Source organism: Choloepus didactylus, chromosome X (assembly GCF_015220235.1).
Source record: "Choloepus didactylus isolate mChoDid1 chromosome X, mChoDid1.pri, whole genome shotgun sequence".
Taxonomy (NCBI): Eukaryota; Metazoa; Chordata; class Mammalia; order Pilosa; family Megalonychidae; genus Choloepus; species Choloepus didactylus.
The window spans coordinates 60,603,265-60,617,884 of record NC_051334.1 but is presented as its reverse complement, the minus strand read 5'-3'; the positions used below and the strand labels follow the sequence as shown (position 1 = coordinate 60,617,884).

Here is a 14,620-nt window from a genome sequence, read left to right as displayed (position 1 = left end):
GTCAAGGTACCTGATTGCTGATATGTTGCCTTGGACACATTATGGCCTTAAGACTGTAACTGTGTAACCAAATAAACCCCCTTTTATAAAAGCCAATCCATCTCTGGTGTTTTGCATTCTGGCAGCATTAGCAAACCAGAACAGTGGTCTTGTGGTTGCTGTACTCACTCTTCCTCCATGGAAGCCCTTGGGGAGCATAGCCAAGAGGCAAGGCTGCTGCAATGAAGGACCAGGAGCAACTCCCCAACACCAGAGGTTCATAGGTGCATGGCTGACAAGGACTGTGGTGCACTTGAGATGGAGGGTGAGACATACAACCCCACAGCCCAAGAGTGGTCCACTCAAAGCCCCAGAAACTCCCAGAACCATTGTGACAGGTAGCTGACTCCCTGCTGAACTATACAATGCCAGCCCCACTCCCACAGGACTGGCAGTCCCCAGTGCACATGGAGAAATCTTGTGCTGACTGGATTTCTATCCAGTTTGGTCCAGGCCTAGTGCACAGATGAAGTTTGGGGAGAGCTGGCTTGAGAGTAAGAGGTAGTTCAAGAGTGCTGTTGGCTGATAGGAGAGGGAAAATGAATTCCACCAAGCTGTAGTTCTGCCAAATTATACATAAATGTTCAAATGATCCTACATATCCTGAAATAAACTTATCAAGATAAGGAAATGCCCCAATATCAACAACAGAATATCACAAAGCATATGAAGAAACTAGAAGGTATGGAAAAGCCAAATGAGCAAATTAAAAAGTCAGAGGAAACACAGAGCTTGTAGCAATTAATCAAGGAAGTACACACAAATCTCTAAAACAACCTCAATGAGTAGGCTAAAGACTAAAAGGATATCAAGAAGACTCTGGAAGAGCATAAAGAAGAATTAGAAAGAGTAAATTTTTAAAATAGCAGATCTTATGGAATTAAAAGTTACTGCTGATCAAATTAAAAATATACTAGATATACAAAACAGCAGAATTTAAGAAGCAGAAGAAAGAATAAGTGAACTAGAGGGCAAGGCAATTAAATGCAAATGCACAAAAGAACAAATGGTGAAAAAAATTGAAAAATATGGAAAGGATCTCAAGGAAATGATGGACAACAATAAGCTCACACATATAAGAATCATTTGTGTACCATAAGATGAAGAGAAGAGTAAAGGACTAGGAAGAGTATTTGAAGACAAAAGGGCCATAGAAAACTTAACAACCCTTCTAAATGGCATAAATATGCAAATCAAAGATGCCCAGTGAACTCCAAATAGAAAAAATCCAAATAAACCCACTCCAAGACATATAGAAATCAGATTGTTACATGCTGAAGAGATGGATAAAGTCCTGCAAGCAGCAAGAAAGAAGTGACTCACAACATACAATGGAAACCAAGCAAGACTAAGTAATGAATACTCAGTGGCACCATGGAGGTGAAAAAACAGCAGTATGACGTATTTAAGATACTGAGAGAGAAAAACTACCAGCCAAGAATTCTTTATCCTGCAAAGCTCTCCTTCAAAATTGAGGGAGAGTTTAAAATTGTCAAAGACAAACAAATGCTTAGAGAATTTGTTAAGAAGTGAAATATTAAAGGGAGTTCCACCAGCTGAGAATAAAAGAAAGGAGAGAGTGGTTTGGAGAAGGGCACAGAACTTAAGAGTATTAGTAAGGGTACCTTAAAGGAAAAAAAGAGAAAGTGTGGGGGAAAACAGACCTGACAAACAAAAACCAAACTTTAAGTTGGTTAATTCAAGAACTGCCTTCACAGTAATAACATTGAATGTGAATGGACTAAATGCCTGAGTTAAAAGATACAAGCTGGCAGAATGAAATAAAAAGTATGAGCCTTCAATATGCTGTTTACAAGAGACTCATTTTAGACACATCAACACAAAGAGATTGAAAGTGAAAGGATGAAAAAAGTATTCCATGCATGCTACAGCCAAAAGAAAGCAGTAGCAATATTAATATCAGACAAAAGAGACTTTAAATGTAAAGATGTCATCAGAGACAAAGAAGGACAATATATGTTAATAAAAGGGACAATTCACCAAGAAATAACAATCATAAATGTTTATGCACCTAATCAGGGGCTCCAAAGTACATGAGACTATCATTGCCAAGACAGAAGGAAGTGGAGATCAGGAAGATGGCAGCATGGAGATGTGTGGAGTTTAGTTAGTCCCCTGGCCCAAATAATAAACAACCACTAACAACTAGTAAATAATCTGGAACAACTGCTGGGGATCAACCATGACTGTCTACACATCATACACCAACCTAGATTGGGTGGAGTGGCCGAGATTGCAGCATAGAATCTGTAAGTAAAAACTGCAGAACTTTGCTGGAAGCCCCCTCCCCCATGGCAGGCTGAGCTGCAAGACCTCACTGTAGGAGAAAGCAGCATTCCTGGACAAAGCGAATATAGCTCAACCTAGCTCATATGGGGGTTTTAATTAACAAATGTGGGTGGCTGAATACAAGCTACAAACATAGACAAGCCCCTAACAAGCAGCAATGTACCCTGAGGTCACTCCTAGTGAAGAGGAGGTGGGGTTGATGGAGAGAAAAAGAATTAATTAAAAAAAGAAAAAAGTATGGAGACTTTTAGAGACTGACCTTAGAGTTCCAGAAGGCACCTGTGCCCTGGGAAAGGGAGCCCAGGAGACTGGTTGATGTCTCTGGTCGATAGGTGAAACTGGTGGGCAATGGACTGGCTCTGAAAGGGGGCTTTCTCTCCATTTTTCTCTCTCAACCTGAGTGGTTCAGTGAAGATAACCTCAGCAATTTTCAGTTTGTGGTGCACTGACCCAGACAGAACTGGAGTTAGCAGAGTCAGAGACACAAAGGAGCTATTCAAATGCAAAAGATAACTCCCTAGGGTTGTATCTTCCCTAAGAGGAAGGAGGTGGGTCCCAGCTCTAGTGCCTAACCTCCCTTCAGAACTCAGACCCCAGGGCCTGGAGGAAAACAATCAATCCAGAAACAACTTAGCATAAAAAATAAAGGGACCATGCCTTTTTACACCAGTGGGGAGAGACAGGTTGACAGGTGCCACCTGCTGGGTAAGTTAGGAAAAACACATCAGCTAGAGGCCTCACAGGAAAGTCTGTCAATCTTCTAAGACACACCCTCAAGGAAAACTGATAGTGAATATTGCCCCTTTCTAGACCTGAGCCCATTCTGCTCTGGGAAAATCTGACTGAGGCAGTCAAAGAAACCAGATGTCTAGAAAAAAGAAAATCTCAATTCACACTAGGAAACACAGACATATGGTCCAGCCAAAGGAACAAGCTTACACCTGAATTAAGATACACTTGAGTTATTGTTTCACTTTAATGAAACAATCAAAGATATTCAAAGAAATATGATAAATCAAATAAAAAACTGAATTAATGAGTTCAGGGAAGATACTAAAAAGAGATGAAGGCTATAAAGAAAACACTGGGCAAACATGAGGTAGAAATTGTAAGTTTGAAAAAACAACTGGCAGAATCTATGGAAATGAAGGGCAGAACACAAGAGATTAAAAACACAGTTGAGACATACAACAGCAGATCTCAAGAGGCAGAATAAAACACTGAGGAACTGGAGAACAAGACACCTGAAATCCTACACACAAAAGAACAGATAGGGAAAAGAATGGAAAAATATGAGCAATGTCTCAGGGAATTGAATGACAACATGAATTGCATGAATGTACATGTCATGGGTGTCCCAGAAGGAGAAGAGAAGGGAAAAGGGGCAGAAGAAATAATGGAGGAAATAGTCAATGAAAACTTCCCATCTCTTATGAAAGACCTAAAATTACAAATCCAAGAAGTGGAGCATACCCCAAAAAGAATAGTTCTGAGTAGACCTATCCCAAGACACTTAATATTCAGATTATCAAACAACAGAGACAGAGAATCCTGAAAGCAGCAAGAGAAAAGCAATCCATCACATACAAAGGAAGCTTGATAAGACTACTGTGTGGATTTCTAAGTAGAAACCATGGAGACAAGAAGGAAGTGGTGTGATATATTTAACATACTGAAAGAGAAAAGCCAACCAAGAATCCTATGTCAAACAAAACTGTTCCTCAAATATGAAGGAGAGTTTAAAATATTCTCTGACAAACAGATAATGAGAGAGTTTGTTAACAAGATACCTGCTCTACAGGAAATACTAAAGGGAGCACTACAGACAGATAGGAAAAGACATGAGTGAGAGCTTTGGAACACAATTTTGGGTGATGGTAACACAGCAATGTAAGTACACTGAACAAAGATGTCTGTGAGTATGCTTGAAAGAGGAGGGTTTAAGTCATGTGGGGCACCAGAAGGAAAGAGGGAAAATAAAGACTGGGACTCTGTAACTCAGTGAAACCTAGAGTGCTCAACAATTGTGATAAAATGTACAAATATGTTTTTACATGAGGGAGAACAAAAGAATGTCAACCTTGTAAGGTTTTAAAAATGGGGTGGTATTGGGAAAATACAATCAATGCAAACTAGAGAGTATACTTAACAGAAATGTATTTTTATGCTCCCTTTAATGTAACAAAGACAATATACCAAGCTAAATGTCTATAGGAGGGGGATATAAGGGAGGGGTATGGGACTCTTGGCATTGTTGATGTTGTCTGACTCTTTTATTTTACTTTATTTTAATGCTATCTTTCCTTTTGTTGCTTTTTAGCTGTCATTTTTATTCTTTTATTCTTTTTCTTTTGTCTCTATACCTTCTTTGACTCTTCCTTGTATTTGTGGAAGAAATGGAAATATCCTTATGTAGATAGTCATGATGGTTGTGAATGCATAAACCTGTGATTACACAGGGAACCATCAATTGTTTACTTAGGATGGAATGTATGGATGGTGAACAAAACAATCTTAAAAAGAAAAACAATGGGTTGATGAAGAAACCTTGAAGACACTATATTGAGGGAAATAAGTCAGACACAGAGGGACAAAGATTGTATTGTCTCATGGGTATAAAATAATTATAACATGTAAATTCATAGACATGAAATATAGGTTACCAGGATATAGAATGAGGCTAGAGAATGGGGACAGTTTCTTATTATGAGCAGAATGTTTAACTAGGTTGAACTTAAGTGATTAGAAATGGACAGAGGTGAAGGTAGCATGTTATTGTGAGAATAACTAACAGTGCTGAATGGTGTGTGAATGTTGTGGAAAGGGGAAGCTTAGAGTCATGTATTTCACCAGAAGGAAAGTTGTAGTTTAAAATATGGGAATGTATAAAACAGTGAATCTTGTAGTGGACAATGTCTATGATTAACAGTACAAATATCAGAAATCTCTTTCATGAGCTAGAACAAATGTATGACACTATAAGTAGAAGTTAATAATAGAGAGGTGTATTACGGTTCTCTAGGGAAACAGAATCAATGAGAGATATCTATAAATATAAGATTTATAAAAGTGTCTCATGCAACTGTGGGTATGCATGGGTCCAAATTCCATAGAGCAGGCAGCAGACTGGCAACTCCAATGAAGATGTTCAATGAACTCCTCAGGCAGCTAACTAGCAACTTTTATAAATGTGTTTGATGAACTCCTCAGGAAATGAACTGGCAACTTCGATGAACTACTCAGGAAACACTTCTCTGGTCAGCCAAAGAAGTGAAGGTCCTCTATGTGCCTCACTAAAAAATCTTCATCTGATTGGATTAAATCCAGCTGACTGCATTCTCTCATTGTGGAAGACACGTCCTTCATTGATGCTATCAGTCACAGCTGCAGCCAACTGAGTGATGATTTAACAAACCAGCCTTCTGGTTTATTAAGCAGCCACAAACATCCTTGCAATAAAGGTTAGGCCAGTGCTTGCTTGACAAGATACCTGGGTACCATCACCTGGCCAAGTTGACACATAAACCTAACCATCACAGTCCACCCCTTGTCAAATTTGCAGTTATACACATCACCTAAAACCATACTTTATCTCTAAGTAGAGAACAATAACAGACATATATTCTGCATAACAATATTCTGCTGTCCAGCGTAAAACCAGAAATGCACTAAATCTCTCCAGAAAAGGGTGCAAGTCCTTGGGTGACATTAACTCTTAAAATTGATTCTTTTAACTTAAATACTGCAGAATGAACAATACAGCTTATGTCAAATGATAAAGGGATAAGACAGAAGAAAGCAAAGATATTTGCTTTACAGACAAATACAATCATACTCATAACAAAACAAGCAGGAAAGAGTCATACTATCATAGTCCTCATTTCTGTAACTGGTCATATGGCCATAGTTCATATTTGTCACTACCTTTTTCCTCTACCCATTCCATGTTCCCTTTAGCCTCAGCAAGCATTTCAGCTGGCCATGGTTCTTTGCCTGGTGGGGTGACCCAAACCTTCATTCCTGAAGTTTCTTGGCCATTGGTAGTCCTGCCTGGATTGGATTGTTGCAGTTTTTCATTGACATTAATCACAGGGCATGGTAGTATTAAGAGACATCCTAGGGGATCTCCTGTATTCCAGGAAAATTCTTCTTTACCTCCATTGTGTAGTTGCAGTGCTATTTTCCCTTCATAGCCAGGATCAATCATCCCAGCCAGTACAGTAATCCTCTTCCTTGCCTATTGATTCAGAGGCTTAAGAAACCCAAAGAGGCCAGGTGGCAGTCTTAACTTCCAGTTCAATGGAATTATTGTTGTGTTCCCTGGTGGAACACTCCTTTTGGAACAAAGACTTGTAGACCAGCAGAGCTTGAGCTTGCAGGGACATGAAGCAAAAATTTTCCTAGTGGATCACTAGGAGTGATAGTGAGTGGTGCCACTCCTGTTTCCACCTCTTGTTTCCTGGACCCATGAATCCTGGGTATGGGAGAAACAGCACCATAGATTGGATGCTGATTCAGAGCATACAAAGCCTCCTAGAGAACACTTCCCCATCCCTCCAAGGTATTGCCACCAAGTTGGCACTGTAATTGAGTATTCAACAGGCCATTCCACCATTCTATCCACTCGGCTGCCTCTGGATGATGGGGAACATGGTAAGACCAGAGAATTCCATGAGCATGTGGCCATTCCCTCACTTCATTTGCTGTGAAGTGGGTTCCTTGGTCAGAAGCAATGCTGTGTGGAATACCATGATGGTGGATAAGGCATTCTGTAAGTCCATGGATGCTAGTTTTGGCAGAAACATTTCATGCAGGAAAGGCAAACCCATATCCAGAGTATGTATTTTTCCAGAAAGAACAAATCACTACCCCTTCCATGATGGACATGGTCCAATGTAATCAACATGCCACCAGGTAACAGGCTGATCACGTCAGGGAATGGTCCAATATCATGGACAAAGTGTGGGATTCAGTTGCTGGCAGATTGGGCACTCAGCATTGTTTGTGGCAAGATCCATCTTGGTGAGCAGAAGTCCAAGCTGCTGAGCCCATGCATAACCTCCATACACACCACCCTGACCACTTTGTTCATGAGGCCATTGGACAATGACAGAAGTGGCTGGGGAAAGAGGCTGGCTGGTATCCACCAAACAGGTCATTTCATCCACTTGATTATTAAAATCTTCTGTTGAAGTCATCCTCTGGTGAGCATTCACATGGGACACAAATTTCTTCATGCTTTTGCCCACTCAGAATGGTCTATCCACATACCATTTCCCCAGACTTCTTTGTCACCAATTTTCCAATCACATTCCTTCCAAGTCCCTGGTCATCTAGCCAAACCATTAGCAACAGCCAATGAATCAGTATACAAATGAACCTTGGATCAGTTCTCCTTCCAAGCAAAGTGAACAACCAGGTGCACTGCTCAAAGTTCTACTGACTGGGAGGATTTTCCCTCACCACTGTCCTTCAGGGGCATCCCCGGAAAGGTCTGTAATGCTGCAGCTGTCAACATTTGGGTGGTGCCTGCATATCATGCAGAACCATCTGTAAACCAGGCCTGAGTTTTCTCTTCCTCAGTCAACTGATTGTAAGGAACTCCCCAAGATGCCATAGCTGTGGGCTGGGAAAGAGAAGATAAGGTGGCAGGAGTGGGGGCCATGGGCATTTGGGGCCTCTTCCTCATGTAACTTACTTGTGCCTTCTATCTCATATATACCATTTCCATTTTATGATGGAGTGCTGCTGTGCATGCCCAACTTTATGGCTTGGCAGGTTGGACAACACCCAGCTCATGATAGGTAACTCTGGTCTCACGGTAAGTTGGTGGCCCATATTTAGGCATTCTGTCTCTACTAAGGCCCAGTAGCAGGCCAACAGCTGTTTCTCGAATGGAGAGTAGTTATCTGCAGAGGATGGTAAAGCTTTACTCCAAAATCCTAAGGGCCTGCATTGTGATTCTCCTATAGGAGCCTGCCAAAGGCTCCCACAGCATCTCTATTTGCCAGGAAAAATACACCTATTAGAAACTATGTACTACAGTTTGTAGTAGTTTAACATTCTTTCATCAACAGTAACAAATGTACTATACCAATACTATGAGTCAATAATGGAGGGTGCGTGGTTAGGGATATGGGAGGATTTGAGTTTTTTTTGTTTTTATATCTTTTCTGGAGTAACGAAAATGTTCTAAAAAATTGAAAAAGATTAATTTTGTTGATGGATTTGCAGCTGTGTTATGGTACCATGGGCAATTGTTTGTGCACTCTGGATGATTCTATGGTATGTGAACCAACTCAATAAAATTGAATTTTAAAAAATGAGATCAGACTTCAATTAGAGATATGAATGAAATGGAATTGGTTAGGGTTAAGCTAAATTAGAATACAGGGTAAAGAAAAAAATTTACTAGAGGAAGCAATAGACATTTCTACAATAATAGTGGGGGACTTCAAAATACCACTCTCTTCTGTAGCGAAAACCCAACAGAGGACCAATAAGGAAATTGAGAGCCAAACAATGTGATAAATGAATTAGATTTAATAGACATATATAGAGGTTTATATCCCAAATTACCAGGATATACATTCTTCTCTAGGGCTCATGAAATGTTCTTCAGGATAGATCATATGCTGGGGCACAAAACAAACTTCAGTAAATTTTAAAAGATTGAAATTATTTAAATCACATTCTCTGACCATAATAGAATGCAACTAGAAGACAATAACCACCAAAGAACCAGAACATTCACAAATATATGGATATTAAACAACACATTCCTAAACAATCAGTGGGTCAAAGAAGTCACAAGAGAAATTGGCCAATATCTAAAGATGAATGAAAATGAGAGCACAACATATCAAAACCTATGAGATGCAGTGAAGGTGGTGCAAAGGGGGAAATGTATAGCTCTAAATGAATACATTTAAAAGGAAGAAATATCCAAAATCAAAGACATAGCTGAAAAACTGAAGAAGCAAGAGAATGACCAGCAAACTAATCTTAAAGCAAGTAGAAGAAAAGAAAAAGCATTAAATCAGAAATAAATGGCATGGAGAACAAAAAAAATTGAGAGAATCAATAAAACCAAAAGTTGGTTCTTTGAGAAGATCAACAAGATTGACAAACCCTTAGCTAGGCTGGTGAAGTAAAAAAGAGAAGATCCATAAGGGAAATCATAAATGAGAGGGGGTACATTACTGTAGATCCTGGAGAAATTTACAATATCATAAGTGGATACTGCAAAGAACTGTATGCACACAAACTAGAAAATTTAGAGCAAATGTATAATTTCTTGGAAGCACATGAACAGTTTACACTGACCCAAGAAGAAATAGAAGACCTCAACAAACCAATCACAAGTAAAGGGATCAAATCAGTCATCAAAAATCTCCCTAAGAATAAAAGTCCAGGCCCAGATGACTTCAGAGGGGAATTTTAACAAACTTTCCAAAAAGAGCTGCACCACTTCTGCTCAAACTCTTCCAAAAAATTGAAGAAAAATGTAACATTTAGCAAACTCATTTTATGAAGCTAACATCACCATAATACCAAAACAAGATACAGATACTACGAGAAAGAAAAACTATAGGCCAATCTCCCTAATGAATGTAGTTGCAAAAATTCTCAACAAAATACATGGAAATCAAATCCAAAGAGATATTAAAGAACCATTCACCATGATGAAGTGGGGTACTTTCCAGGCATGGAGGAGTGGTTCAACAAGAAAATCAATCAATGTAATCAACACATTTATGAATCAAAAAGGAAAAATCAAATGATCTTCTCAATAGGTGCTGAAAAAACATTCAACAAAATCAGCATTCTTTTTTGATAAAATCACTTCAAAAGGTAGGAATTGAAGGAAACTTTCTCAATACTATAAAGGGCATATATGAAGAACCCACAGCCAGCATAGTACTCAACAGTGAAAGTTTGAAAGCATACCCCTAAGATCGGGAAAGAGAGAAGGATACCCACTGCCACCACTACTATTCAACATTGTACTAGAAGTTCTAGCCAGTGCAATCTGGTAAGACAAATAAATAAAATGCATCTAAATTGGAAAGGAAGAAGTAAAACTGTCATTATTTGCAGATGATATCATATACTTGGGAAACCCTGAGAAATCAATGACACAGATACTTGAGCTAATAAAAAAGTTCAGCAAATTGGTGGGATACAAGATTAATGTGCAAAAGTCAGCAATGTTTCTATACACCAGGAATGACCTAACTGAAGAGACATTTAAGAAAAAAATTCCATTCATAATAACAAAAAAAATCAACTACCTAGGAATAAACTTAACCAAGGACATAAAAGACATCTACACAGAAAATTACATAACTTTACTGACAGAAATCAAAGGGGACCTAAGCAGTGGATAGATATTTGATGTTCATGCACAGGAAGGCTAAACATCATAAAGACGTCAATTCTTCCCAAACTGATCTACAGATTCAATGCAATTTCAGTAAAAATTCTGATAACCTACTTCACCGACTTTGAAAGCTAGTTATCAAATTTATTTGGATGGGAATGTGGCCTTGAATTGCTAAAAACATTCTAAAAAAGAAGAACAAAGTGGGAGAACTTACACTTTCTGACTTTAAACCCTCTATAAAGTCAAAGTAGTCAAAACAGCATGGTACTGGCACATAAATAAACATATCGATCAATGGAATTAAATTGAGAGTTCAGAAATGGACCCCCAGATTTATGGCAGGCTAATTTTTGATAAGGCCCCCAAGTCCACTGGCCTGGTTCAGAAAAAAAGAATGAAAGATGACTCCTGCCTCACACCCTATACAAAAATCAACTCAAAGTGGATCAAAGACCTCAATATAAGAGCCATTACCATAACAGTCCCAGAAGATAATGTAGGGATACATCTCCAAGACCCAGTATTAAGATGAAGCTTCTTAGACCTTACACCCAAAGTACAAGAAATGAAAGAAAAAAATAGATAATTGGGAACTCTTCAAAATCAAAAGCTTCTGTACCTCAAAGAAATTTGTCAAAAAGTTGAAGAGGCAGCCAACACAGTCTGATGAGACTGATATCCTGCATATATAAAGAAATCCTACAACTCAATGACAATAGTACATGCAGCCCATTTATAAACTGGGAAAAAGAAATGAAAAGACATTTCTCTGAAGAGGAAATACAAATGAGTAAAAAACACATGAAAAAATGTTCATCTTCATAAGCTATTAGGAAAAGGCAAATCATCTCACATCAATAAGAACGGCTGACATTAATCAAACAGGAAACTACAAATTCTGGAAAGTTTGTGGACACAAGGAAACTCTTGTTCATTGCTGGTTGGAAAATATAATGGTGCAGTGCTGTGGAAGACAGTTTGGCAGTTCCACAGAAAACTAGATATCGAGTTCCCCTATGATCCAGCAATTTCACTCTCAGTATATACCCAGAAGATCTGAAAGCACTGACATGAACAGACACTTGCACACCAATGTTCATAGCAGCATTGTTCATAATTGCCAAGAGTTGGAAACAACCTAAATGTCCTTCAACAGATGAGTGGTAAGCAAAATGTGGTATATACATATGATGGCATACTGTGCAGCAGTAAGAAAGAATGAGGTCCTGAAACATATGACAGCATGGATAAGCCTTGAAGACATTATGCTGAGTGAAATGTCAGACACAAAAGGAGAGATATTGTATGTTATCCCTAGTGTGAACTCCCTGAACAATGTAAAATCAGTGTCTTATAAAGTAGAATACAGGGGACCTAAAGATAGAAGCTAGTTATATGACAAACTTCAAGAATCAAGGATACTGGATTGCAATTCAACAGTTTCAGATATTTCCTTCTATCTATTCTAATAAACTAAAAATTAAATAGGAATATCTATATAACTATAACCTAATATGTACAGACATGATAATGAAGGTGAACATAAAGGTATAGGAATGGACAGGGATGATGATTGTTCATTAATGGGATTATAAGTATCAGTGCTGTATTGAAGATGAACGTGAATGAAAATGGTTGTTTTAAAGCATGTATCCCAGAGATTACCACTACAAATATAAATAAATGTTTGCATGATATACTTCATTTTTAAAGGTAATTTTACTGAAATATATTCACATACCATACAATCATCCAAAGTGTACAATAATCGTTCACTGTTTCATCAAATACTTGTGCATTCAATACCAAAATCAATTTTTGAACATTTTCATCACTCCAAAAATAAAAATGAAAATAAGAGTAAAAATAAAAGTAAAAGTGAATACTAAAGCATCCCATACCCTCTTCCCCCATTTACTTTTTTTAATTGAAATATATTCACATACCATACAATCATCCAAAGTGTAAAACAATTGTTCACAGAATCATCATATAGTTGTGCATTCATCACCACGGTCAATTTTTGAACATTTTCATTACTTCAAAAAATAAACATAGGAATAAAAATAAAAGTAAAAACAACACTCAAAACATCCCTTATCCCCCTCCTCCATATTATGCATTTACTTTTTGTTCCCATTTTTTCTACTTTTCTGTTCATATACTGGATAAAGGTAGTGTGAGTCATAAGGTTTTCAAAACCACATTGTCACACCATAAAAGCTATATAGTTATATGACCAACTTCAAGAATCAAGGATACTGGATTGCAATTCAACAGTTTCAGATATTTCCTTCTATCTATTCTAATAAACTAAAAACTAAACAGGAATATCTATATAACACATAAGAATAACCTCCAGAATGTCCTCTTGACTCCATTTGAAATCTCTCAGCCACTGAAACTTTATTTTGTTTCATTTCTCTTCCCCCTTTTAGTCCAAAGGCTTTCTCAATCACATGATGCAGGGTCCAGGCTCATTCCTGGGAGTCACATTCCACATTTCCAGGGAAATGTATACCCCTGAGAGTGATGTCCCATGTAGGGTGGGGGGTGGGGAGGTTTGTGGCAGATGGGCTGGAGGCACAGGAGCACATCATGACTCCCAGGAAGGCTTTCTGATTTGGGAGAGGTGCTTCATCCCTGGGGAATTAAGCAGCAAGCAGTGCATGTGAAGATTTCTTGGCAATTTAGTGTGGAAACCATTGATCACCTTGCTTTCATTTCTATCTGTTCTGTGTTGGCAAGGGAGAGTGCCCAACTGAGCAAGATATCACAGCAACCCAGTACTCCGGGAGTGAACGGAAAAAGTGTGATCCATTCTCAGGCACAAGGCAGTGGCTTACAGCAGTTTCCTCAGCTGGTGCCCACTGGCCCTGGTGGAGGAGGCAAAGCTGTGCCTCCCAGCAAGAAAAGCAAAGAGAATTGATTTGTGGATTGAAACAGTGATGAGTATCGACAGTGCTGAGAGAGAAACAACATGGCAGTGAAAAAGAGCCGGTTGAAAAGCAAGCAGAAAGCACATTATACACTACAAAAGTATATCAGCTCAAAGAAGAGAATGAATGGTTGGAAGCAAAACTTAAATTGCTGACAAAGGAGTTAAGTGTACTTAAAGATTTGTTTCTTGAGCATGCACACAACCTTGCAGACAATGTTCAACCCATGAGCACTGAAAATACAACAAATTCTGATAATGCAGGACAGTAGACCTCACTCTTTCCAAACTTCACAACTTGTGGCTTGAACCTTAAAGGTTTGTGACCTCTTACACCACTCATATCAATGGCTGTACATTGTCTTGTTCCATTATTCAAAGATCCACTGAAAATTGTTTTCTAGGATCAGCACTGAGAAGTTGATTAGCTAAAAATGTTAGCCATGTAATTCAAATATGTGGTTTTAAATTATATGGATTTTTGTGGGGATCAAAAAACAAACATTTTTATGGTATATGTTAAAAAAATTCCTGGACCTTGATATTCTTGATAAATCTTGACTTCCCAAGAAATCCTTTCTTAGGTGAACAAAAGGAATGAGGAGCTGGCAAGTTGTGCAGAAGGTTCCTGGTTTTTAATGGATGTGGTTAATTGGATTACAAAAAGTTGAATGCCATCTATATTAACATTTGTGATTTTTCCCTAAACTATGTATTAAAAATCCTTAGGGCAATAGAAACCAATTGCTTTGTTATTTGGATTGATTTTATATATATATAGCATAACATCTATTTTAGCATATGAGTACTACTTTCCCCAACAATTACCAGGTGATTTTTAATAATGATACCTGGCTAAAAAACAAGATCCCATTGCATTTTAAAGGCATATGTACCCAGTTAGCTTAAAGATAAAAATAACTTTTAGGAAGCAAATAGATTTTATT

At 38.3% G+C, this 14,620-nt stretch overlaps 1 pseudogene; it reads left to right on the top strand.

Moving 5' to 3' along the window:
* Nucleotides 1–267: 267 nt before the first annotated feature.
* Nucleotides 268–13,945, top strand: LOC119522167 (annotated as a pseudogene).
* Nucleotides 13,946–14,620: the final 675 nt, after the last annotated feature.